At 44.1% G+C, this 25,378-nt stretch overlaps 1 protein-coding gene across 9 annotated transcripts in view; it reads right to left on the reverse strand.

The window, feature by feature from the left end:
- SUSD6 (sushi domain containing 6) overlaps nucleotides 1-25,378 on the reverse strand; it is an 86,342-nt gene that overhangs the window by 10,826 nt on the left and 50,138 nt on the right. The gene's annotated exons all lie outside the window — the stretch shown is intronic.

The following is a 25,378-nucleotide window of genomic DNA, read 5'->3' on the forward strand; positions in this document are numbered from 1 at the left end:
AAGAAAGACCTGTTACACAACAGCAGAGAACACTGCTCAGTTTCACCTCTGATATGTCTTCCGTGATTGTTAAATACTGCTCGTTATCCCAGTAGTACAATCCAGTTGGCAGGCATCAAACTGGTGATATTTTTGAACAGTGACACAAGAGATTCCACATGAGAGAAGCCCAGGAAATCCTTGGTGCTATCTTTTCCCCACAGCTGTTTTGCTAGAGACTGGGGGAACCTAACAATCACGCTTTCCTATTAATCTGATATGGAAAAAGTGTAAGACCTCCTACCGAAACAAATGAAGAATGCAAACACCCACTGTACTATGGGTACAAATGTCAAGGTACAGAGCTGCCCCATAGGGCATCCTGGAAGCCTGTAACAGCATGCTGATTTTAGCTATTTACATAGATCCACCAACAGTACAGGGAATAGAGCTTTGCTGCAGTAAGACCAAATATTCTAGCTTATTTTTGAAAAGGAATTAGTTACATCACTGAGACATTTCTAAAAATGCCTGTGTTCACGTATGTGAAGTCTGGAGTGCTGAAGGCACTTTACGTTCCTCCTTGTATCTCTCCTATCCCGACTAATGGGTATAGACACAGCACATGCCAGAAATTTTCTTCTAAAATTTTAAAGAGCCATTCAAATAAAACCAACAAACCACAAATGAGGAAATTGTACTGGAAACAGGGTGTTTGTATTGCTTAAGATTTCCTCTCCTCCGGCAGGTCACCATGACCCTGCAGAACAGCCCGAACACACCCTGCTGACATCACATATCTGCCTGGCTGAAAAAGCGAGAAATCCAGATTCTTCCTTTTAAATCCACATCAGCTTCCAAAACTTCACAAAAGAAAATACACCAAAGATCCCTCTTGAGCTATTTTGGGGCATGGAAAACCAGTCAACCCACGCACCGTATTCCACCACAGCATGGTGATCCAGGCCTGCCCACCTTAAGCCTCGGAGCACGCATCCCCACATTCTGCCTCTAAGTGTCCCACTTACTGTGGGACAAACGGCCAGAAACAGCTGGCAAAGTTCAAGCAGCTGAATTCTGGGCAAGATTTAAGCAGCAATAGCAAACTTCAGAGATTCATTCCACTGTGGAAAAATTTGCTACATTGCTTCAGTGCAAGAGACCCTTGAACCTAATCACGTGTGTGAATGCTTCATAGGTAGTGCCTTGTAAATGCCAGAAAACCCTGAGATGAAGTGCTGAGCGAAGCCAAAAACCCTCTGGTATGAGTTCTGCCAGCTTTATAACTGGAATTCAATTTACTTCTTGAGAGAAAAGGTTAACAGGGGTCTAAGCAGCAGCTTTTCAAGACGACTTTGTTCTTGAGGAGGCTTACTCTTAAATAAGCTTCAGAGAAGCCACTGTCCTGTGCTTCATGACTATTAACTGTTGCCTCTTCTGTGTTTATTTTTCCTTTCTGCAATAATTTCCCATTTTGTAACCGATGTTTTAACCCTTTACCTTATGAGGTTAAAACTTACTTTCACTTTAAGCCTGTCCAGCACTTAGGCTCAGCCGGGATTAGCTGAAGCAACAGATTCATGGCACATTTCATGTTCAGGCACAGAGACAAATGCTCTGTTTCATCTGCAGCCCAGGAGAGGGGTTTCTTGTTAAACTGCGAGAATCCATTTGAGCACCAGAAATATCATCAGCAATTTAACACATACCTCTCTGGGCAATGGTTGAGAGCTGTGAAGAAAAGCTACTGTCGCCACAGCAGCTGCTGAAACTTGGGAGCAGAGAGAACAACTTCCCTGCACCTTTTTATGCCAGAGAAGGTACCTGGAACTGCTTGGGAGCCAAGCACAGCATCTTTCTGCTAGCTGATTGCAGCAAACTGAGCTCATTCCCTCTGTCCCTCCTCCTGAGCCATACCCACACACGGCCATTGTGCTAGGAGTTGTTTTGGACTAAGCAGCAGCTCACTGTTTGGCTCCCCTCCTATCATAAAGTGCCACCTACACTGATGAGGTTTCCAAGTTATGTACGAAACTCAGCCAGCCAACAAGAAATGAACACTCATTTACCTTGCAGCAGTGCTCTCGAAGGCTTGGAAATACCAGTGCATCAGTCATCTACAGAACCCTGACTTGGCCAACTCTGCACAAGAACTTCAGAAGGAGGTACACAGCTATGCAACTGCAGATTGGTTTCCTCCTCACCTCCACGGGCCACTTGGCACACAAAAGGAGAGAAGTAGCTGGTAAGCACGTTCAGTCAGTTGTCCCTGACTTGCCTTCCTCACACAGGAAAGAGATTGCAGAGTTAGTCACCTTCCCATTCCCACCACCACCTCCTTCACTCATTTGTCATCACAGCATCCAAGAGTATTACAAGTATTTTAAAATGTCATCTTCACTGTGATGGAAAAACACTGTTTATGTGCTAGGAAAATAGATAAGACAAGAAAGGATCTGGATCAGGCAGCCTGAACATCAACACCCTCCACTCTTAATCTGACTGAGCATCTCTGGGCAAACCCAGCTCCCCTGGAAGACCACCTGAACTGTCCTTTGCAAGGCAGACTCAGGGGAACAGCGCACCTCAGCACCTGTAGGTTTGGAGAGGGCTACTGGACAGTGCTGATGGCTTTAAAGATTGCTGGAGATGGCCCCAGTGAGGGTTGGATGAGTAAGATGATGGACTGATAGTAAGATAATGGTGCCTGAAAAACCAAGACAGTCAAACACCTCTGCTCTCTGCTGGACCAGCTCCCTTTCCCTGGCATCTCAGAGAGCTCACCAGCTCTGCAAACCAGGGCCCAGCCCAGCGTTAACACAGGCACCCAGAAAGCTTGGGACAGACAACGCAGCTTTCCACTGCAGCAACCTGCCCCTGAGTTTTCAGTACCCTCAGCTTTCACAGGCTCTGTAACAGGTTTATTCACTTGCCTCCATATGTGTGCTCCAAACAGGGAGCAACAGAAGAAAAGGTAGAGTCTGATTCTGCACAACTCTATCCCACCAAACCACAGCAAAGCTTACACCCCGAGTTTGCAGCACTGGCACATCCATGGCTATACAGAACCAGGCAGAGTGGCCCATCCACCACTTCGGACAGAATAAACCACGGACACACCAGGGGTGAGACAAGCTGGGTGCTCACTGCTGCCACAACCCATGTCCAGAGCGGCTGCTCCTGGCTACGCTTTGTAGCCAGAAGGTGCAGATGGATGGGAACAGCTGCCTGCATGAACCATTGTTGGCTCTCCAGAGCATGGCTATGTTGTGATGGTTCGATACTGGTCTGGGAGCCGCCTGACCCAGCTCTCCTTCCAGCCTCATGCCTCCCAAGCAGGCTGCTTGTGTTTAACCCTCAGCAGCGTTTGCATGCTGCTGTGTGGCCCCCGCTGGAGTGTTGCCGTTTGGACATTACTTTGGCACAGTGATGCTTCTTGCAGCACATGAACTAAACCACGGAGGAGAGTTTTCCAATATTTTAGCACCAATTAAAGCTGGGCAGACTTCAAGTGACACAGCAAAACCATGACCCCAGATTTACTCCTTCCAAGGTTCAAAGGTATGTGGGACATCGTGGATACACTGCAGCTTCCCAAAAGGTTACAAAAATTCCTTTAAAATTGTGGGACACTAAGTACTCATATTTTAACAAATTGACACCCTTCCCAATAGCATCAGTCTAGACTCACAATGGCACTGGGTTATATCAGAAATACAAAGAAACGTGCAGGAATTTAATCAACTCTCTCCCTGCAACACATGTTCTTGGAAGTATCCCAGGGTTTACAAGACATCTTAAAACAAATGCTCACACCAGGAAGGGAAGAAAGAGAACACCAAGTTACAGAAGTTATCAACTTCCTAGGGGGTTACCAACATCCTAGACTTGCAAAGCTATTCCCAGCATCTTGATTCATCAGGCTTTGAGGATGCCCACAAACAGTAGTTTTGAACATTGCAGCACTGTGTACAAAAGGAGCAGAGCTTTACTCCCAAAGGCCCCGTTTCTAAGAGGTACTGAAGTTTATGACATCTCCCAAGAGAGCTGGTTCTCCGCCAGCATACACTGCTGGAAAACAGGAAAGAGATAACTGATGAGAAGTCCAAACATTTTGAACATCACTGAAGTCCGTTCAGAGGTAAAGCAACATTCATTTCCAAACTGACAGGCAGAAAGAGTGATGCACTGGAGTTTCTGCAAATGCCATTCCAAAATACTAGGTATTTAGTATATAGATTTTTTTTATACACAAATGAAAAATTACTAAGCCAGTATGCACCTCCACCCAGTTTCCCATCAAATCACTTGTAAGCATCGTATTTTTCTGTGTCTAGGTCACATGAGAAAATACTGTCCTCCTTCAAGGAGCGTTAACTACTCTTATTTTCTCTGAATAGCTGTTACCAACTTGATGATAAGTACCACAACACTAAGGAACCTCTTTTTTGTTGCAAACACAGTGTCATCGTGTACCTTTACCAGCTCCCTTTCCCATGGCTCTGCTAGTAGTAGCAATCTCCACTCACTTTCTCTCCTACCAAATTCACAAGACAGCTGTGAGGGGTTGGAACATGGCTTCTTTTAGGGACAGCAAGATGTGTCAGTTGGCCACGTTAATTAGCCTAATCACCAAAGGACGAAATGGATCTTCCATGTCCTGGCTGAGCTAAAGCCAAGTTGTGGTCCTGAGCTCCAAAGCTACAAATATACAAACAAAGCATTTCTAACAATGAAAAAACAACACAAAATGAAGCCATGGTCACAGGTAACACCACAGATGGAAGTACGTGGTATTTTGTGTGCTAACAAAAAAGTGAGGGGTTTTAGATACTCAGAACATAAACCACAGGGGCACAGTTAAGCCTTGATCTCCCAGGAGTGAAATCCACAAATAAGTAGCAGATCCCACCTCCCAAGCAGGATGAGCCTGTAGTGGCAAGGATCAAGTAGCATACACTCCACTTACACATAGAATGTAAGATTAAAACACACTTCAATCTGACTGGATAATGGCCACAGAATTATAAAAGCCCCTCAGCACTGACCTTCTTTGCACAAGCACACCACCGCACTAGAAGTGGTCAAAAGGCACCTCTACAGTCTTGTTTGCTTGGCACTGCATAGGGTTTTTTTCAGCTAGTAAGGCTCCTGGATCCTAGCAGGGGTCTTAGACCCCTTTTTTCTGCACCAAGCACCTGAACTGTATTTCTGTCACTCACCTCTTTTGCTGGGCAGCCTGGCCATACAGAGATGAAAACACACAGAGATGAAAACGAAATCCTGCTTAACTAAATGTATTCTTACAAGGAAAAAAACCCAACCTTAACACAAAAAACTACTAATCATCATCTGCTAGAGTTCGTAACTGCAGGATTGTAACTGAGGGAGAACAAGCCGTTGCATTGCTCACCTTACATGGGTGGGCAGATGCGTGTAACATTGCTTAACAAAGGGTTGTTTTGCACTGAACATCCAATAACATTTCTTTCACTTCTGTACAGCAAAGGCACAAAGGTCACTGATGCTAGGATGGGAACAGTTTTGACAAATTAAAGTTGCTGTTTATGTGAGTTAGGCCCAAATCCCAAAAGTTCAAGAGGAAGCTGGACTGAGTGAGGTAAATTCCCCGCTGACTACACAAGTGCTCTAGTACGTTTGACCGTCTCAGAGCAGTGTTAGAGGAAGCTTTCACGTCAGTATTGAAGCATTTTGGAAGCAATCTTGGTAGACAACGCCTGCTCCACTGGATCCCCTGAATGCATGCCCTGTTGAGATACATTAATGCCTCCCAGCCTTTCAGACATACCACAGCTTTTGCGAGATGTGAAGACTGGAAATGGAAGATCCTAAGCTCAATACTTCTCTTTCCTCATCTACAAGGTTTACTCCATTTAACCGGTATTCTCAAGACTCAGAGGAAAAACACTCTACAAACAAAACCCACCCTCCTAATCTAACAAGATGAACATTTGTTCCCCTGACTAGTCTGGTTAAACCTGTCATGTCTCACGCCAACATGTCCTGCCTGGTGAGCAAACATCTTTGTGAAGCAGAACAAGTACAGAAGTACTAGAGGCCATGCTATTTACTTCATACTGTTCCCTATGAAACCTCTTCCTAACTTTCTTGTGCAGCCTTGACTCCCCTACAGTGGGATTTCTGTGGAGCTGCTTAAAAAAAATCCAAAAAGGTTTTCTTGCCTTAAAGTGTATCTTTTTGTCTCTTTTTCATACCCAGTCACACAGGAAGATTCCCTCCTGGTCACAGTCACTGTCTTTGCCTATTCACTCTCTTTCAAGTTGTGCTCCAGTGCATTCCACAGTGGCAAGGACTTCCCTGCCCAAATCTCCGGTTCTCCGAAACACCACTGTCTTTGTCTCAGCCAGGACTTGCCACTAGCTATAGAAGCAGCACATCCAGAAAAGCATCCAAAAATAAAAACAACATATCCCCATCCTCCAGTTACTTGTCCCTGCTACAGAGGCCTCCAGTTTTCAACTTGGATAATTCATGTGCGTGCATCACTCCAGTATAACAGAGAGAACTGCAAAAGCTATTACTAACTTCTCCCAAAAAGCCCCAAACTCTTTAAGTCACCCTTGAGATTAATCCTCCCTCTCTACTCCCCTCTTCAGCCTGGGTCCTGCCACAGTTAAGTGGGTGGTCTGAAACACCAGCTGCATCTGAAGCCTTCTGCAGAGACTGTACATTTTCAGCATCTCAGATGGGAGGTTCAGGTTTAATTAACACCATGCTGAAAACAAAAGAGGCATGTTCACCATTTCTCTCCAAGTTAGCATCCTGAACAGTCTCACAACAATAAGTTGGGGGGGGGGGGGGGGTTCAGTTGCTATTTTTTTGTAAAAATTCATACACAGGGCTTCATCTTTTTTACACGATGCTTTTTCACAATAAACATATGACAGCCTGACATAGCCGGCCAGCCAGCAGGCTACAAGTCCAAGTCAGAGACCAGCAATAACGCTCACTTTGGCTTCTAGAGGGCCTGGCAATTCTAGCAGAGTGCTGCCCCTGGATCCCACTCAGGGGTGACAGCGAACATTAGTTTTGCCTTTGGAAACAACTGAAAAAATTTGCTAGCAAGAGCTCTGGCCGTATTTGCCAACAGGAGAGAAGACGTCTCTTCGCAGAGCTTCAGCTCTTGCCAGCAGGGCAGTACCTGATCTCTCCACTAATCTCCTGGTTGTTTAGTAAGCCAGTAAGGAAACTATTTACTCCTCCCTTAGCCCAGTTCTTAGATCTCTTCCATTTATTGAATACACTCCCAGCCTCTATCACCGGTACTCAGAGAAGCATGAATGTGACCCAACCAGATAATAGTGTCACTACTGTCCTTAGCCACAGCAGCAGGGTAACCACCCAGAGTTGCCAAGCTGACTTAGCAGCTTCTTGAGCAACAAAGGCAACACACAGCCTCCCAGTGCTGCAGACAGACTACAGTGCCTCAGCTTACACATAACAGAACACACTGTCCAAGTTTTCATGCAAGTAATTTTTTTGTTGTTTTTAAACAGAGCTTTTCCTCCTGAAGAAGTGGTTGTCTTAAACTCTCCAACATTTGCTAGGGCAGGCCATATCCCTGCCTAGCATATGATGAACTCAAACCCCATTATATACCTACTGGAAGAAAAAACTAGAAAAGAGGCACCAAAACTAAAGGCAAAAATATAACTGGCATACACGCCATTTTCAACAGCAAGCACTTGTTTTATAAACCCTTCTCAAGTAGCAGACAGGAAATTCACTGCCCAAGTCAGCTGCTTTTCTCATGAGAACTTTACCACCTATGCCCTAAAGAGTCCGGACTAAAGGTAGTTTGCTGCCTTGAGAAGGAAAAAAAAATAAAAATCTATATATACACACCCACACCCCTGTTTGATTCAAAGATCATACAGCTACCCATCGGCCCCTCTAACCCAAGCCTTCTGCTGCATCACTCTCTTGGGGAACAGCAGAAGACCAGCATGGCTGCTGTGACACTGTGACTGCAGAACAAAAACTCCAAAGGCTCCTCTTTAGGTCAGGATTTTTTTCCTCTTAAACCAGGGACTTGAATCACATGTAACATTTCTTTCTGCCTGAGGCAGGACTGAGGTTTGGCTCCAGGAGTCTTCTGCAGAGAGGGAGATGACAGGGAGAACACCTGCCAGCTTTGTTTTCAGGGTGAAATCCAGACAGGCAACATCCTTGGTTTTCCTCTCTTCCCCTGTGCACACAAATCAGCCTATGAACAGCAGAAGCCACTTTTGGAAGCCCCTCAACAGCAATTTAGTTTTAGTAAGAAGCAAGTCGGTTATCATTTCACACCTTTTTTTAGACTAGTTAACGTCAACTAAATAGCATCTCTTACCAAAGCATAAACCACTTCCTAGGCAGCTGGTCTGCAGAGAAAAAGCACCTAGACAGGCTTTGATCGACAGTACTGCCTCTTCCCCACCCGCCCCTTCCTTCCTGTTGAGAAAGCAATGACAAGAGGATGCACTTTAGTGGGAGATGCAAAAGCATGCTCCAGCTGGTCAGAGTGCCAGCTCCATTTCTGAGTTTCAGGTTTCCAACTAGCGACGCTTACCTGGATACAAAAGCTTTCAGCACAGCAGTTTCCCACTATGCACCCTCTGCTTCTGCACTGCTCTCCCCAGTCCGAGCATTTGGGTTAATACTAATACTAGGCTAGGAAATGGCTTATCAAGTATTCCACAGATAAATGTCACTGCTTGTAACAGCAGGTCTGTGCCGAGCACAACGCGACTGGGGTTTCTCTTGGCTGCCTGGCTCTGAGCAGCACAGCAACGACCTGCTCTGGGAATCATATATGAGATTCTACCATCTACCAATATCCAGCATCTTGGGGACATTTGTGGGGGACATTTTTTAGCCCACATAATTAAATTCCAACAGAAATGTCTTCTGCAGTCATTAGAAAGATTAGTCCCTAGAGGACAGGTGGGTCCTTCCTGGTGGAGGTGAAGCATGCCCTGCTCCCCTTTCAGGGAGGTAAGAGCTGTTAGTGGGGATTTTTGCTTATTGCCCACAAGCATGCTAACCTGTGTATTTTAACTATACAAACACTGTAGCTGCAGGCACAACATCTGAAAAGGGACCCAAAACTGAACCTATCCTCTGCCAGCTGGAAACAGTTGAGAACTCTGTGTTTCTAGTGGGAGACAGCATTCACACCACAAAAGACAGACAACCAGATGTCCAGGTTTTCCACTGGTCTCATTTCTGGGGTGGAAATGGGGAGTGAAACCAGGAGAACAGATTTTGAATCTTCTCCTTTTCAGCACTCTGGATTTCTCTAGCACATGAGCAGATGGGTCATTTCCCAGAGGGACAAACCTGAGATGGCAGCTGCTGCCCGGGCCCAGTCACAACAGCTGAGGCTAAAGAACCTCTTTATATTTTACTTACAGGAGACAGAAGCCAATAAAAGACCTCCATTGTGAGCGCACACACTTCTTGCAGACCCTGCCCCTAAAATATTTTAAGCCTCCCTAAAAACACACTGCAAAACATAACCCTCTTTTGGGCTCTGTGTATTAAGCAGAGGACAAAGTCCACTGAAAAATAAGCTCTCTGTCTTTACTGGCTCCAGATGATGCTTACTCTGAAGTTAGTAACAGAAGAGCAAACTGAGCAGGACTAGAGCCTTTATAGGGAAATTACAGTTTCCCTAGCAAGGGCATACTCTGAAGAGGAGGCTTATTTTTCTTTATGTCATAATGGGGGTAAATGAGAAGAAACCAAAGCAAATAGATTTGTATATATAATCATATAGCTGTGCACTTATATAATTAGACATAAGCACTTACACTGTGTACAGTAACTGGCACCCCTCACACAGCCATCCCATATACACCAAAGCTGCTTTTTTCTCCCCCCCCCCCCTTCTGTTTTTCTTTTTCTTTTTCTTTTTTTCTCTTTCCAGGGCAGGGGAAGAAAAAGCAAGAAAGAAAAGACTCTAATTGCAGCCTTCCACCAATGCAGTCACCATCTGGTAACTCAAGAGACACATGGAGCCGAATTATCTTAATTAACATGTTACACAGTATTTAAAAAAACACTACGCTTATTAACACTCAGCTGTGATTAGCCAACCATGGAGGATGCCTGCCAGTGCAACACTAATTATGGGTCTTGTCTGTCTTTCTATTAGAAATATGATTATTTTTTTTCCAGTGGCTCATCTCTCTCCTAAAAAGAAAACCGTTGGCATCAAAGCTTGCTCTAAAATGCAAATTCTGTTTACATTCTACAAGAGTCAAAATGTTTAGGCTATAGGAAGTTGCCACCAGTAGTTTCAGAGTGCTACAGACTGTCTTGATATAAAACGTACTTCTCTCTGCCCCTTAGAAAGCTTTGCTTCAGTTAGACAGCTCCCCCTCTCACTGAAGTTTTAGCAGAAAAATACATTTTATGCCTTTAAGTTCTTTTCTCCCTCCAAAACAGGAGCACAGACTTTGCTGTATGCTAGGCAGGGAAAACCAAGACACAAAATCCAGGCATTGAACAAAACCCTTATCTGGGAAAGGAAGAATTTCGTAATGGAAAGCAGCAACCAAAACACAACTGCACTCCAGCAGCAGATCTGCCTCTAGAAGAGTGCTACTCGCTATGACAAATGCATTATTTCCCTGTATAGGCCCACCTGTAACGCACTTCCCTCAGATACATTCCCAAGGGATTCAGCCCGACTGGCTGCAAGACTAACACTGCCAAGTTTTTCAGACTTCGCTCTACATTATGTTTGCACAGGGCAGGCTGCAGTGGGGCTCTCATCCGCACCAGGCATTCTGGACATCAGGATAACACCAAATCCCAAGACAAAAACCTGCTACTTTTAAACAAAGCCAGAACTGAAAAAATTCATTCCAGAAACATTAACAAGGAGGGTAAAATAAACCAGGAAAAACTGCAGAAGTGCTTTTAAGATCTTCTGATAAAGCAATCATATTGTTGTGCGCACACACAAATAAAGTTGCTGTTGCTGATGTACGTGGAAGCTCATGCAGCTTGCTCAGGTCCAGTAAGAACGAAGGCCAGATGACTGGTACTTTACAGCACGCCACACTGCCAGGACAATATAAACAATTTTCATCTGGGCTGCAGCTGGAGCCAGCAGTACAGTGGCTGCAGAACAGCCAGTTCAATAATACAGAAACCTGCTCTCCCCCATGGGCACAGTACAGCTTTCCAAGTGGCACATGTTTCATTTGCTCTTGTTTTCCAAGGCTGCTTCCGGCCTCCCTGTGCCTTCTTCCAACCGCCCCATAATTACTTCCACATGTTTGGAGAAGCAAGTGCTGTAACAACACTTTGTACAATCTGCGGAGTCCCAAATTCTGCTTTTGAAACCCAAACCCACAGTCTTAAGTGGCACCCAGCTAGTTTTTTGAGTCTGTCCAACCCCCCCCCCCCCCCCCCTTCAAAAGTCTGGTTAAGAGAGTCCCCCTAAGGAAGTTGCATATGGGTTTTAGTTTGAAATTCAGATAATTAAGAAATATAAAGGGTCCAGAAGTGTTTGCTACACTGGGCAGAGGCAGCTAACACTCGTTAGGGGCCTCTCTTCCTCTCACTGGCAGTTCATCCAATACTAAATCTTACTTTATACTGCAACAAGGAGGAAATTAAGTAATCCTTTTGGTAACAAAGAACTATCAAAATAATCTGATATTCTTACAAAAAAGGAACAGGCAGCTGCACAGGAACTTACAACACCTACTGTGTAGAGGCAGGTTAGTGGAAGAGGTACTAGCATGGCATTTAACTTCAGTAACATCCACTGTCCTCAATTACTTGTGCTCATTTTAAACTTCAGCTTCACTCTTCACACAGCTTTCTCATCATGTCCCTGCCTGCCTCTTTCCAGAAATCTACAAAGCTAAAAATTAGTCTCAATTCAGAGGTAACCTGCACATTTACCCTGCTGTTGTCTTGGCTGTTCCTACCTGTGTTTTCAATTTGGATACAGCAATACCCCAAGGCTGTCTTTTTAGGATAAAAGCCTGATACACACTATGGGCTCTGGCTTCAGGAAGACCATCTGGCTCTTCAGCAAAAACAATGAGACACAATAGGAAAAAGCATAACTATCAGATGCTCACGATGATTTTGGCCATCAGGTTTTGATAGGACAGAGATGACTGATTTGTGATGACTGATTGTTCCTCTGTTGACACTACATGAGGACATAGGGGAAATACCTTCAGGGCACAGCACAGCAAATCTCATCTCTACCAGCAAGTGACAAGGGGTGGGCAGTTTAGCAGTGCCTCAGGAAGCTTAACTTACCTGTGGATCTCCATACGGCTACAGAACACTTCCACTCCCTAAACTTCAGCCTAGTACAGTAATCAGGTTCTTTTCTCCAATAAGGCCTTTAAAAGTTCTTGCTATGTCCACTTCTCAAAATATGCTTCTGTTGTGGGCTCCAGCATGGCCATTCAAGGCCTGGATGACACATCACTTGGCTGGTAACACTAACAGCAGTAGCAATCCATTGCTCTCCTTCCACTGCATGGTGGAACTCGGGCAGACACCACCAAGCTACACAACTACCAGCTCCCCCTTCCCCAAGGGGCCAGCTCACACCTACCTTCTAACCCCAGTTCTGCTATAGTTTGTTCTAAGACTTGACACAGATCATTGCACAGTCATGAATCTGCTCAAGAGCCAAGTCCTAAACTCCAAGGGGACATGCAAATATCCAAAGAAAGAAGTTTAGAACTTAGAAAGGAGCCCTGTTGTCTCATGTGTGCATGGAAAGATCCCCAACACTAGCCGAGTCGCTTTAAAGCTCTGCCTTGGTAGGCTGTCTTCACTAATGAGCCTTCCACAGCCAATTCATTTTTCATCCTTTCAGCAGCAGCAGCAGCTGTTGCCTCTGACTCAGTCTATCCAAAAAGTACTAATTTGGAAGTTTGGCTAAGGCTGACCTAGTAATGGCATGCACACAGGTGATCAACTTTGTGCTCAACATTATTCCACTTTCACCTATGTGGAAACTGAACTGGGAAGCTCGAAGCCCTCTGCAGCTCCCCTCTGCACTGCATCTACAGACAGCTTTGCTAGGGAAAGGGAAGGGCAGCAATCATGAAATTTCAATCTGATACAACACCACACACTGGAGAATGCTTTTTTATCCCACTATGCCATTTCTTTTCTGACCTCTGGCTCTGTTCAGGGCCATTGAACAGATCAGAATCTAGTATTTGCGCAGATTTGTTTATCATTTAAGAATGACTCATCCCTGTCATGGGACTTGTCAGAACAAGCACTCAAATTACCACTGGCTGGCCAAAATTGCAGAGAGTTATTAGTCCTCTCTCACTGGAAAGCCTCACTCAAGCACACTCTGTATTTTCACTCTAGATGTGGTTACATTAGCTGTAAGAATTAAGTCATCGTTTCTACCGGCTTTACAGGAGCTCAGCATTGCAAGCAACTTCTCTGCAGAGACTGGCAGGAAAACAAAAATAGCCCCAGCTGAACACTCAAGTCATCCTATTCAAAGTAGGAGACACCTCAGACTACAGTGACAGAAGCGTACCACGTGGCAAAGCTGGCTTTCCCAGAGACCACAAAGCCTTGGAGACTCCCAGTTGTGCTGCAAGTTCAACCATTCTCAGCTACTTTTTCTTGAACTGATAAGCTGATACAGACTCTGATAATTCAAAAGCTCCAAGACACAGATGAAGGTGAAGAACTAAGCTTCAAAGCAAAGTAAGTTTATTCCACTGAGAAGTGCTAGCTATGATACACCTTTCTGAATTGCCTAACACTAAGTGTGCTGGGCAATTTAAGAGCTAGCAAGGTGACAGCAGGAAAGGTGGCGTCAAACCTTGTATAACCTGCACTGAAAATTAACAGCTATTCCGTATGTGGTCTTCTCTGTTTACTGGCAACGCAAGTAACTGGCGAGTGGGTTTTGGTTTTGTTTTTTTTTTTTTTTGGAAAGAAGGGAGTTAACCCAGTGAAGCTGTCAGTAAGCTTGCTTCATGACTGGAGCATGACTAGCAAGAGGCATCAAGGTCTGGTGGGATGATGCTTCTACTTTGATTTACTAGTCACAGAAGACACTATCAAGTTCTGGCAGAACAGGCAGAATCCCACACATTCCACCCACTCAGATTCTGCTGGGGATCAAATGGCACATGGGAAGTAAATGGCAACTTAGTATAATCTTTACAAACACAGTGTATTAAAGAAGTTAGATTTTCAGCCACCTCCTTTGAGAAGACTATCTTGTTATACAGATGTAATAGCTTCAAAGTGTTCATTTTTGTACTTCCATCTTCCTAGTACCTACCAAAGCTCTAAGCAACTCAATAGATAGGAATTAGCTAATCGTCAAAAGCGTACCTAGCAGCAAACATGAAATCTGTCTTTCTAGCTTCTCATCCCAAACACCCACAGGGTAAACAAAGCCAAAACGAAACAAGCCAGGATTGGGAAACTGTTCAAAAAGCAAGCTCCTTCCACAGCTGGCAAGAAGTGTTCAGAAAAGATGTGAAGGACTTCTCACCCTTTGAAATACTACTTGCCCTCTGATACTTTCACTATAGCCACTGGAATCAAAACACAGGCAAGTCGAAATATCCAGCTGAAAAAGCATGTAATAAAAAAAAAATAAATAGGTTAGAGGTAGCAACTGCCAAGAGAGGACCCATTTGCAGCACTAGATGCCTGATAAAAAGATAAGAAAAGATGAAATACCATTCCTTCCATTTGACATAAAAAGTTTATAAAACATACAACCCAAAACCCAGCAGTATAACTGTTTTCAAAACAAAATCTTCAAGAAAGAGAACACATCTCCTCAAGAACTGCTAAACATCAGTCCGACCTCTTTGCACTTTGCTGCTTTTAAGCAAAAAGAAATAAAAGTCTACATATCCTTTGCTTCTTATTTATATTCCCTGGTAACCTAAACATGTTCTTTGTTCTTCAAGAACTAAAATACCAAGTTAAAACTTAAAAAAACCAAATCAAACACTCTCATAATGCTTTATTATGAAGTTGCTTTTGCTCTTCTCCTGGTGTTGCTGGAGCACAGCTGGCCTGACAGATGCTCAAGAGCCTTGGAGACACACAACTCCAGCTCCAACTTACTGCCACAGAGCCAGCCAAAACGTATCTCATCACTGACGTAGATGTTACGGAGGCCAAAATTTTGAAGCAGGAGGCACTGCAGCTTAGTAGGCTCAAAGGACCCCAGCCCAGAGACACGCTCCATCAACAGCTAACCTGAGGTTTTGCCTCCCTGCCTCACCTTCCCTCTTCAGAGCTTTCCTGCCTGCCTTTATGAATATATAGTTTCAAGTAGTCTGGAAAGTGCAATACAATCACTTAAGGGTTCTTGTCACCACTGTAATTAATTTCAATGACAAAAATTTACAGATTAATTTAAATGCTTTAATATTTGTGTCTCTTCCTACACAAGGAAAGCCAATCCAGATGTAGGATTTCATAGTTCAGTAGTTCTTCCACACAGGTGTCTCTGTCCAGGAATTTACTTCAACCTTTATTGCCATAAACAGGACTAACACATAGCTAGGGACACATATGCTGCATTACCACCTTGCAGAGTTACTGTCTGGTTTTAACTCAACAACATTCCTTTTGTGCCAGCTGGCTTTTTATATTATTTGTGACATTTCATTAAGTTTCATTTATTGTTTTGAGGCACTTGCTGTTCAGGTCTCAAGTGGCTTCCTTCAGCTACATCTTATCTACACAGCATCATCAGTCATGTCAGAGCAGTTCTTGCTAAACCAGCACAAGAATTTCTCAGGGCAACACAGGATAACAACAGTGTGAAAATACTTGAGCTTTGGCTGCATAAAGTACCCAGTATCACACCACAACAATAGCATTTTACATGGATCACTCTACTTTGACAGGCCCCGCTGGAATGATACCATTATAATTTCCTGCCAGCCAGACCATGGGGTCTAGAACATTGCATTATTGGAGAGAGATTGTTCCAGGCCAGGTTCTTCCAGACAACTTGGTTGGTTTGCAGATGTTGTTACAAAACCCTATTTCCTTGAATGCCACAAGAACCAAAACAACATGAAACGATTTTCATTACTGTTGTCCTACACATTTTCCAGCCAGCATTCATAGCATCAAGTTGGAGAAATTTCAGGTCCCTCTTCACCTTCTTACAGTTTTGCCTCCTCCTTTCTAAAGTCCTACTGCTCCTCCTCACAGCCATCTTCCAAACATGAATGAGAAAATTCCTGCTCAGCTCCAGCATCCCCTCACATCAGACAATAAGCTCAACTGTTCTAACTACCTAGCTCCATAACAGAGATGGAGCTGTTAGCTGGGATTTCGGGGTGTATTGTTTTAGTTTGGGTGTTGTTGTTTCGCATTTTGGGTTGTTTTTGTTAAGCACTTGCCTCCAAGAACAGTTTTTGCACATTTCAGCAAAATTCAAGTAAAAATGTTAGTGGATAATAGCAGTATTCACTACATTACTACTTGTTCCTTTTTGTTTAAATTGTCAATCCAGCAGGACATCATCTCAACCTTGGTTTCAAGAGCTGCAGAACTATCTTATCTTCACTGGGAGAGACAGATGACTTATCAGAATGAAATGCTAGCTTTACACTATAAAATGTCACAATAGCAACTCAATTCTCTGATACTCTGAGAAACAGGATGAGGAAGGCCAGATGATTTCAAAAGACAAATAGCGGTTTAAAAGGAAGATTTATTTATTTATAGGTTCATAATTCCCTAGAACATAAAAATCCCTTCCACTACTCTACTCTGGCCAACACAGAATACACACATACATATATACACTAATCTAGCAGACAGATTTCACAACCATCTTCTTCTGACTCAGGCTTTGGAAGGGAAACATTAAGCAAGAGCAACCAAGACAGTAGGAGAAGTTACAGCCCATCAGCTAAAAACAACATCATCTTTCCCAAATCATGCAAGAACAAAGCAGTTTCAAAGAATCCCCTACACAGAAAAAGCACATTTCAGATGCTCCCCAGGGAAGAATGCAGTAGAGGAAGCTGTCGGAGCATGCCTGAATGCCACAGAAAGTGCTCCGCTGGGCGCAAACGGGAAAATTCATGAGCGTTCCCAGCTTCTGCAGAGCTGGGGCCGGAGCTTGGAGGAATGCTGAGAACACCCTGGGGAGCCCTCACACAGCTGGACCCAAATCTGCCTTCCACGTCATCACACAAATGCACGTGGTAGAAAGCAAGCATCCAAATCCCAGCTCTTTCCCAGTATCAGTGCTCCCATCTAGTATCCCCTTAACCTAGCAAATAAAAGAAGTAAAAGCAGCAGCATCTTCCCCCCCCCCCCCCACTAAGAGTGTTTACACTATCAAAAGCTTAAACTAGGGGAGGGCAGAAGTTAAACTATTCTTTTTCTCTGTGTTCTCTCACCAGAGGCCTCAGCATTAAAACCACTGCCAGGGTAAACTTTCTGCAGCTACATTTCCCAAGCCTTACAGATCCAGCTGCCGAACCTGGCTTACACACACCTTCCCAGACCTCACTAGGTTCTGCCCATCAAACCTGGCTTCAGCCAGGTATCTACAGGTCCTGGGCATGGACTCAGCAAGCCCCATTCCTGTGAGAAGGCAGCTCACAAGCAGATCACCTGACACATTCAAGAAAAATGCAACATCCACAAGATCCTTCAACACATTGGGCACCCCACACCCTAAAAGCTGACTCCATGCATGTTCCCAAGTCACTTTTTCAGGGAGCTGAAGAAAGCACCCCTTGCATGGGGCTCCCCAGACAGAGGGTTCAATTCAGGCTCAGTTAGTTCTGAGGCACTAGACACCCACACAAGGCTGGTAGGTACAACCTCAGGAGCCCTGTGCCCTTCCAGAAAGGCAGGTGAAGGGCAGGGTAGATGTGCAGACCACTGACTCCAGCCCACACTCAGTCACCATCTGACCACTACTTCCCACACTAAATGATTCAGCATCCCTACTGCCATTTGTAGACCATCACCCAGCCTCACCCTCTATGTCTCCTACAGAATTCAGGTTCTCTCTACTCTCCATGAACTCCCTGAACTGCAGAGTCTCTCCTCCTCATTTAAATAGATGATTCACAAGTTAATGCTTGCTTTTTTTTTTTCCTCCCCTGCAGCAGATAGCAAATTTTTCCCACTGCACCCTTTAGACCTCAGTTCAATAGAGAGGCAATAAACCACTAAGTGTTACAGCCAGATGGAGTTTACCAGTTGTCACAAATGAAGACTCCAGACAAAGTGAAAATAAACAGTACACATAGACAGCGCCCCTATACCAACTGTTTCCAAGATGTAGTAATTCTATGCCAGGCCATTCTATGCCATGATGTCCCTTCAGCTGCTCAGGGGAGCTCAGTCTACCAGAAGGTTTGGTAAAAGTGTCCAGACAGCACTTAGAGGTTTCTTGGTAGTGAAGTGAAAGTCTCCTATCCTTTGAGATCCATTTACTGTATGGTTCAACCTCTTGCCAGTTAGTGAAGTTTCTCACACAAAGGAAATTGAAGACCCAAAGAAATCATGCTAAAAATAGCAGAAATGCTGCCCCCCAGAGAGATGCACTTGGGAACTCTCCCAACTGTGCATGCAGACTCCTTGAGAACACTTAAATAACAGACACGGATGTCTTATGTCTGAAAACTAGTGGGTCAAAACAGCACGGAAGTTATTTTGATGCTAATAAATTAGCATCCAGACTGTAACACAAAGTTCCAGAGAAAAGACAGGAGTCTGTTTACTAAACCTATCAGTTACTGGTCTGTAACTGATCTCTTTTTCACACTAACATAAAGCATTTCAGAGAACAGGACACGCATTTAATCAGGAAGAATAAGCATTACAGGGGTAATAATGTAGACAGAAATCTGAGAGCTCCAAACCCAAACTTGATCACTTTGGTCAAGTTCACTGGGAACATATGGTGTCTTGAACATACACCATCTAGGAAGACCGGATCAACAGCAGGTGTTACAAAGCCATTCCGATAAAGACAGAAACAGTATCTCCTTTACCCAGACTTTTCCTGGTTTTGTTCATTTGTTTCCCAATCTCCTGCATATGATTGGATAAAATGGGATTTGAAGGCTCTCAGGGGAAGGAAATAACAGAAACCCCACTGTCTTAGCAGTAAGGCAACAGGCACTGCAGAGCCGTGTTTAGCAGGCAGCAGGGAGCTATGAGGACAAGAGACAGTATAACAATTCCACAGCCCCTTCTTTCAAACTTATGGTAATTTTGCCTTCTTCCAATCTCCTCCACCCCCACACAATTTGCTCAGCATGTGAGATTTACTCCCTCTCACCAGATATATCCCATCGAGCACAGACACTGTTAGAACTTTCTTACCATTGCCAGCACAATTATAGTCAAAGACTGTCCAAAGGCTGTTGCATTCAATTTCACAGTGCTGATCACGTTAGGCAGCCTGCAGTGCCATCCTTTATTCTGCCCCTTGTCCACCCCTGCCTTTTCTATTCACTTTTTAGAAAAGGCTACTTTAGCCACACTTAAGATCTAGGAGACCACTCGTAAGAACAGCTATATTCTGGTAGCTGACATGAAGAACAGGGGACAATACTTTTAGGAGACAGCTTCAGCCTCAGTGGAAAGCAGCTCAAGTTTGGAACAGAAGGGAGAAGCATTAGGAGTATCTACTTTCCAACTGGACTTCCTCATAATAATTTATATCTTTCATCAGGGTATTAATGAAATAGTGGACAGCCCAATCAAAACAGAGTTCCTCTGTGTCCCCTCCTCCCAAACCACTGCTCCCTGGTCAGAGCACTCAACTTGATTTTGACTACACATCCTTCAGCTAACACCACATTCCCTCCACGCATGCACACAAGAGCCTTCTAAAACCTCACGAGGATTTTATATTAGGATGAAAGTACAAAAAGCCCTTTTCCAAAACCTCTGGATTAGATCGCTTGACCAAGTAGCCAGGGATTTCAAAGCTACCATTTCCAAAATACACGTTAAGAGCAGCAATGTCAAGAAACAGACTTCCATTCTCCCAAAGGGTTACTCAGTGACAAACCTTAGAATAGGTTCTCAGTTCTTAAACTGATACTACAGTTGTGCAAAAGGCCATTTTGTGGCTAACACCATTATACTGTATCAAATCTCACCAGAAATAAAGGTGACTTCCCAAGAGTAGAAACATCTTTTAACATCTGGAAAACTAGGGTGTTCCTCAAAAGACAGACCCACTGCTCTTCTCCATTCTCCTTTTCTTGGTATCTTGCCTGACGACAAAGAGAGCAAAGGCTTCCCAAACACTGGGAAAAGCCACCTGGATTAAAACACTGGACTTCTTTCCCCCCATTTTTCTTCCCAGTTGGTATGGCTTCGTTAATAAGGTGGATGGAGGTGTCTATCTTACATTAAATGCCATGATCTACTTTCACAGCCCTACACCCAGAAGAATCAGAACTTAAAGCCATGAATGCAAATCACAGCAGCCTAGTTATTGCACGTCAAGGCTGTCAGTGTCACAATCTCTGGGTGGAAGAGACAGTCAGACAACTGACATTTACTCTTTAGCTCACAGTGTAAACAGAAACCAAGTCACAATCTCTTCTGCTGCCACAGGACACTCATCCCACACTACCCTGCAACAACTACACTGCCAGGCCCAGTGTCCCTTCTGCAGTAATTCCACAGAGAAGAGCGAGCTACCCAACCGCCCCTATGTTTTCCTCTCAATAGCTGTGGTTTTAGAAGTTACCCCTTCCTGCTCCTCTTAAACTCCTCATCAGCGATGGAAGTCACTCTGGTGTGTAGAACACACTCCAACAAGAGCATTCCTCCATAACAGAGGGGGTTTGTAATCACATACTTTCTTATTCAGGGGCACATACCTCTGCCAATTACAGAAACTGCTTGCACTGGAAACCAAAAACATGTTTAAAGCTCCATTTTAGCACCATTAAAGCAATTTGAAAGTGAGAAGCTGTCATTACGTGGCAGGCAGAACTACACAGACTATTATGTATTCTGAAGACCACTGCTTGGAAACTTCTAATCCCAGTCTAACACATTTACTGGCAACAGATTTCCAGTCTAGACTCTGCAAAAAGCTCCCAGAAAAGCAGGCTTTCCATAATGCTCCATTCCAAGAGGAGGTCATGTGGCTGCAGGTACAAAATTAGGACATATTAAGGGACCTGGCACTCTTCAGTAAGAATGGTTGAAAACATTCAAAACCAAGGCTCACAGCAACGGGACCATAACGTGAAAAACCTCTTGAGCCATCACAAGCTACTAGACTGAAGTGATTTCCTTCTAAAAGCACAAAACACCTGCACAGATAGAACTACGTTGTAGTCAAAGAGATCTCCAGGGCTGCAGCAGCCCATAGGAACAGGAAGGATGGTTTTGCAAGAGGTGTTCCTAGGACAAGTATGAACAGCCACGTCTGTCATACAGCATCTGTACTGGCTCCAGTCAGGGGACATGCTTGTTCCACAGTTGAGTACCTGATGAGACTGACCAAAACATGGCACGTTGCTTTCAAATGCTCTTCTTGATGACCTAACAAAAAGGATCACTAAGAAAACCACAAGAAAACATTTCACCATTGCTGCATAAAACTGCTTTATTCAGCATACTATTTTCTTAGAAATCATGCCCTGGGGAGCCCTCACACCGGGGCTCATGCTAATGCTGAAGATAATAGAAGACCCTGTTGTTACTGTGCAAACTGGGAACACGGAAGCATCTTTCCAGGTAGAACTGCTGCTAGAGAATTAAGCTTCTCTACATCAGTATTCAGAGCTCAGCCAGCTCTGGCAATGTGTCTGTTCTCATCGTAGAATGGGACAAGCTGGAAATATGAAGCTCTCTTGTACTGCTGGTAGACTTTTAGTACAGATAATTAGCATTGTCCGGGGGTACATGCTCACCAAGGGGAAATGAAAAGGCATATGACTCCACCCTGCCTTCCTGAAACAACTCAGAGTGGGCTGCCATCACTGCAAATTAAGGGAATGGATTTATGCCTTCTTCCGAACGCTGCCTCAGTCTGCTTACTAGTCAAGTAACCTTTGGAGAAGGCTAGCTTCAGTCTCTCTTTATGGATTTCCAGACGCTGCACAGAGTAATCTCATGTTACTCAGTCATGATGGGAATTTTGCAGCTCTCCTTCAGCACTGTATTGCCTGCAAATCTAAGCAGCAGGATGCCAAGTCCCTTCTTCAGACTGTTAAAACACACGGGGCAAAATTTTTAGCAGTGCTTGCATGACTTGAGACATCCTCTCCCAACTGATTACCAGTGGGACACAAGCACTCTGGAAAATTCTATTTGATGGTAAATGTATCTGACACGAGCATCATCCCGCCAGATATCTTCCCTAATTTAAAGAAGATGCAATGCTATTTTTCTTTGCTATTTACTTGCTTAGCTGTCATATCACGTTATAAAGACCAGTTTAAGCTGACAAAAGAGCAAACAATTTAGCCAAAACTAAACTATACCATGAAGAAGGGAGGAATTTATGACACAAGCTTTATCATACAAAAATCCTTTTCTGGCATTCTGCACCATCTTCCCTCTCCCACCTCATGCACTCTTGCTGCTCGTTACACAGAATTCCATTACTCTGCTCAGCCATTTCCTTTCCATATTTGTCTCTATTTTATGCTGACAGGAACAAAAGAAAGGACAACTTTATTGTAAGGATCTATTTGAAACTCAGTATCTCACTTGCTTCTCTGCATTTAGAATTGTGTTTTCGTGCCCTGGTTTCTCCCCTCCTAGTACATCAGAGGCATATTAATTCAGTCCTCTTAAACATCTATGGACAAAAAGTACTTGCAGTGGGAGATATAGCAGTTAAGTTCTTACATCTTCAATTATTTTTACTGAATTGCCCATTCTTTTAAAATTTGCAGTCTTGTTAAAAGTACATTTGAAAAAAAGCTCACAAGTTTGCTACTAGCTATTTCCAAGTAATTAAATTCATTAATCCAAACAGGGAGTAAGGGAAATAAACCTACTTTCTCCTTCATGAATTTTTTCCTCTCCTCTTACTCCATAATAATTATAAATGCTCTTATCCCACTAAATATTATGACCAGCACTTATTAATTCTATTTTTTGCTGCCCTTATCTTTCTCTTGCAAGCCTTAAAACAGTAATTGCCCTGAAATTGGAGAGAATGACAGAGGATTCCCCCCCTCAAGTAAACCTAAAATTTCATCAGCCCTCCAGAAACCAGGCCGTTTGTTGTTTCCTGCATTCTTTAGTTCTTAGCTTTTTAGTTCACAGCATTCACATTTAATTTTTTCTCTAGCCTACTTCTACTACCATACTGAATATTTCATTTCTACCACCACTACCAGAAAAGACAAAAGTTTCGAAAAGAGGATGCAGAAACTCACACATCCCAAAGCCAGCCACACAAATATGCACAGTAGCTAAGTTTAACTGCAAATTCAAAAGCCTGTGCAACCAGAGCTGGTTGCACAATGACTCAGTGACTAACCTCCCAAGGAGACAGCTGGCAGATTTGCATAGCTGTGTCTGCTGGCACATTTGCAGAAACAGAAAAAAGACGAGAATGACCACAGTGACTTGTGGCTCTGCCACCCTGTGCTTTCTGTCCAGCTTACCTCAGGCACAGGGCATCCAAAAAGCTCCACCTTCACTCAGTGAAGGTTCAGTTGAGCATCTAATGTTTAAGACACTCCACCCTTGCTGAAGTTTATAGACAGTTGTGCTCTACAGAAATAAGCAGATTACTATAGGCCTGGAGACTGGCAGTTTGAAATACATTGAAATAAGCACACACACCTCGTCAGCAGCCACCACACTCCTGGAAGGCCTTCTGCAGCTCCTGTTTTCACATGGAGAAGTTACATGCCTCCCTTCCTGGGCACAGTAAGTACCCTGGGCAGTGTTTACAGAAGAAACTACTTTTGCTCCTCCTTGAGGCCCTGAGGAACAGCTTACCTATGGCCCAGGCCTGCCATCTCTCTCAGGAAGAGCTACCAGTTCTTCCCACTGGTCTCTGGCTGTTTGTCCCTACGCAGGAGCTGTGACTCACCGCAGGAAACCCTGCTCATGGCTGCTCCCAGCAGCACCCAGAGCAAGGGACAGCCATGACTCGGGCCAGCACAGCTTTGCAAAACCACTTGAACTATGCCCTACAGGAACACACAAGAGAAGTCCTTGTAGGGGCACACTTAAACCTATGCATACAACAATGCCTCTTCAAAACACACCTTTCCTTTCTTATTCAACAGTTCAATACAGACAGCTCTAGCAACACTGCTCAGGACAAGGCTCCAGGCGACCACAGCATCTTCTGCTACACAACCTCCAACTGTGCTCACAGAGTCAAGCCACGGGGCTCCTGTTTTGGACACTGTGGGTCAGCTGATTTTAGGGCCCACACAGGGTTCAAGAGGTTGCACAAAGTACTCTTGCCTCTCTCTGGCAGGCAAACAAGACAATTCCCTTTGTTCTCTTGCCCCAGGGACCAGATGACCAGCCTGCTTGGCCTAACCCATCATTTCAACAGCTAATGGAACCAGAGAGGAAAGAACAACTGCAGGAATTTTCCGCTAGAGCCCAGCATATGTAAGGCCTTAATGCAAGTTTCTAGCACAGGTAACACTGGAAAGGGGAAGTGAACTCGGTGAAAAATGAAGAGCAACTGAACACAGATCCACTGTGAGGGTAATGCAAGAGAGTTGCAAGAGACAGGAGTTAAATTTCACTACAGAAATTTTTATTTTTAAACAGGACATTATAAAAATAAAATCAATTTCCCAAGGAAACACCCTGAAATCTTGTACCTGGGCACAGAAAGTCTTCTTCGGTACCAGAAATGTGGAAGGCAGACAGTTAATAGGATGCGTGTGCTGCCCATTTCCTTTGGTTGAAATACATGAGACAAACTAGTATAATTACCTTAACCTCTTCCTGTAAACATGACTTCAGGATACGTCTCTAGCATACAGTTATGATCCCAATACAGACCCTTTAATTTTACTTTTCCATTGGAAAATTCTCAGTCACTCCAAATCAGCAAGAACGAACGTTACCAGCAACAATTTCACATCTACCAGCCCACATTTAGGGCAATAAACAGCCAGCTTCCTCGCAACAGCAGCAACCCACTTTTAACATGGTGTGGTCACCTTCAACAACCCTTCAGGATCCACATGCAGGGAAAAAGCAGAGATAGCCAGAAAGCAGCTTTTCAAACAACAGCCAAAATACCCTCCCCTCAGAACCTGGGGGCTGTGGTAATCCCCTTTTTGAAATGCTAATGTCATTACAACCATAGCACCAGAAGACAAGCAGTCGGGCCTGGGTGACAGAGCCTTTGCTGTGCCCTTACACAGAC

This window comes from Falco cherrug, chromosome 7 (genome assembly GCF_023634085.1).
Source record: "Falco cherrug isolate bFalChe1 chromosome 7, bFalChe1.pri, whole genome shotgun sequence".
NCBI lineage: Eukaryota > Metazoa > Chordata > Aves > Falconiformes > Falconidae > Falco > Falco cherrug.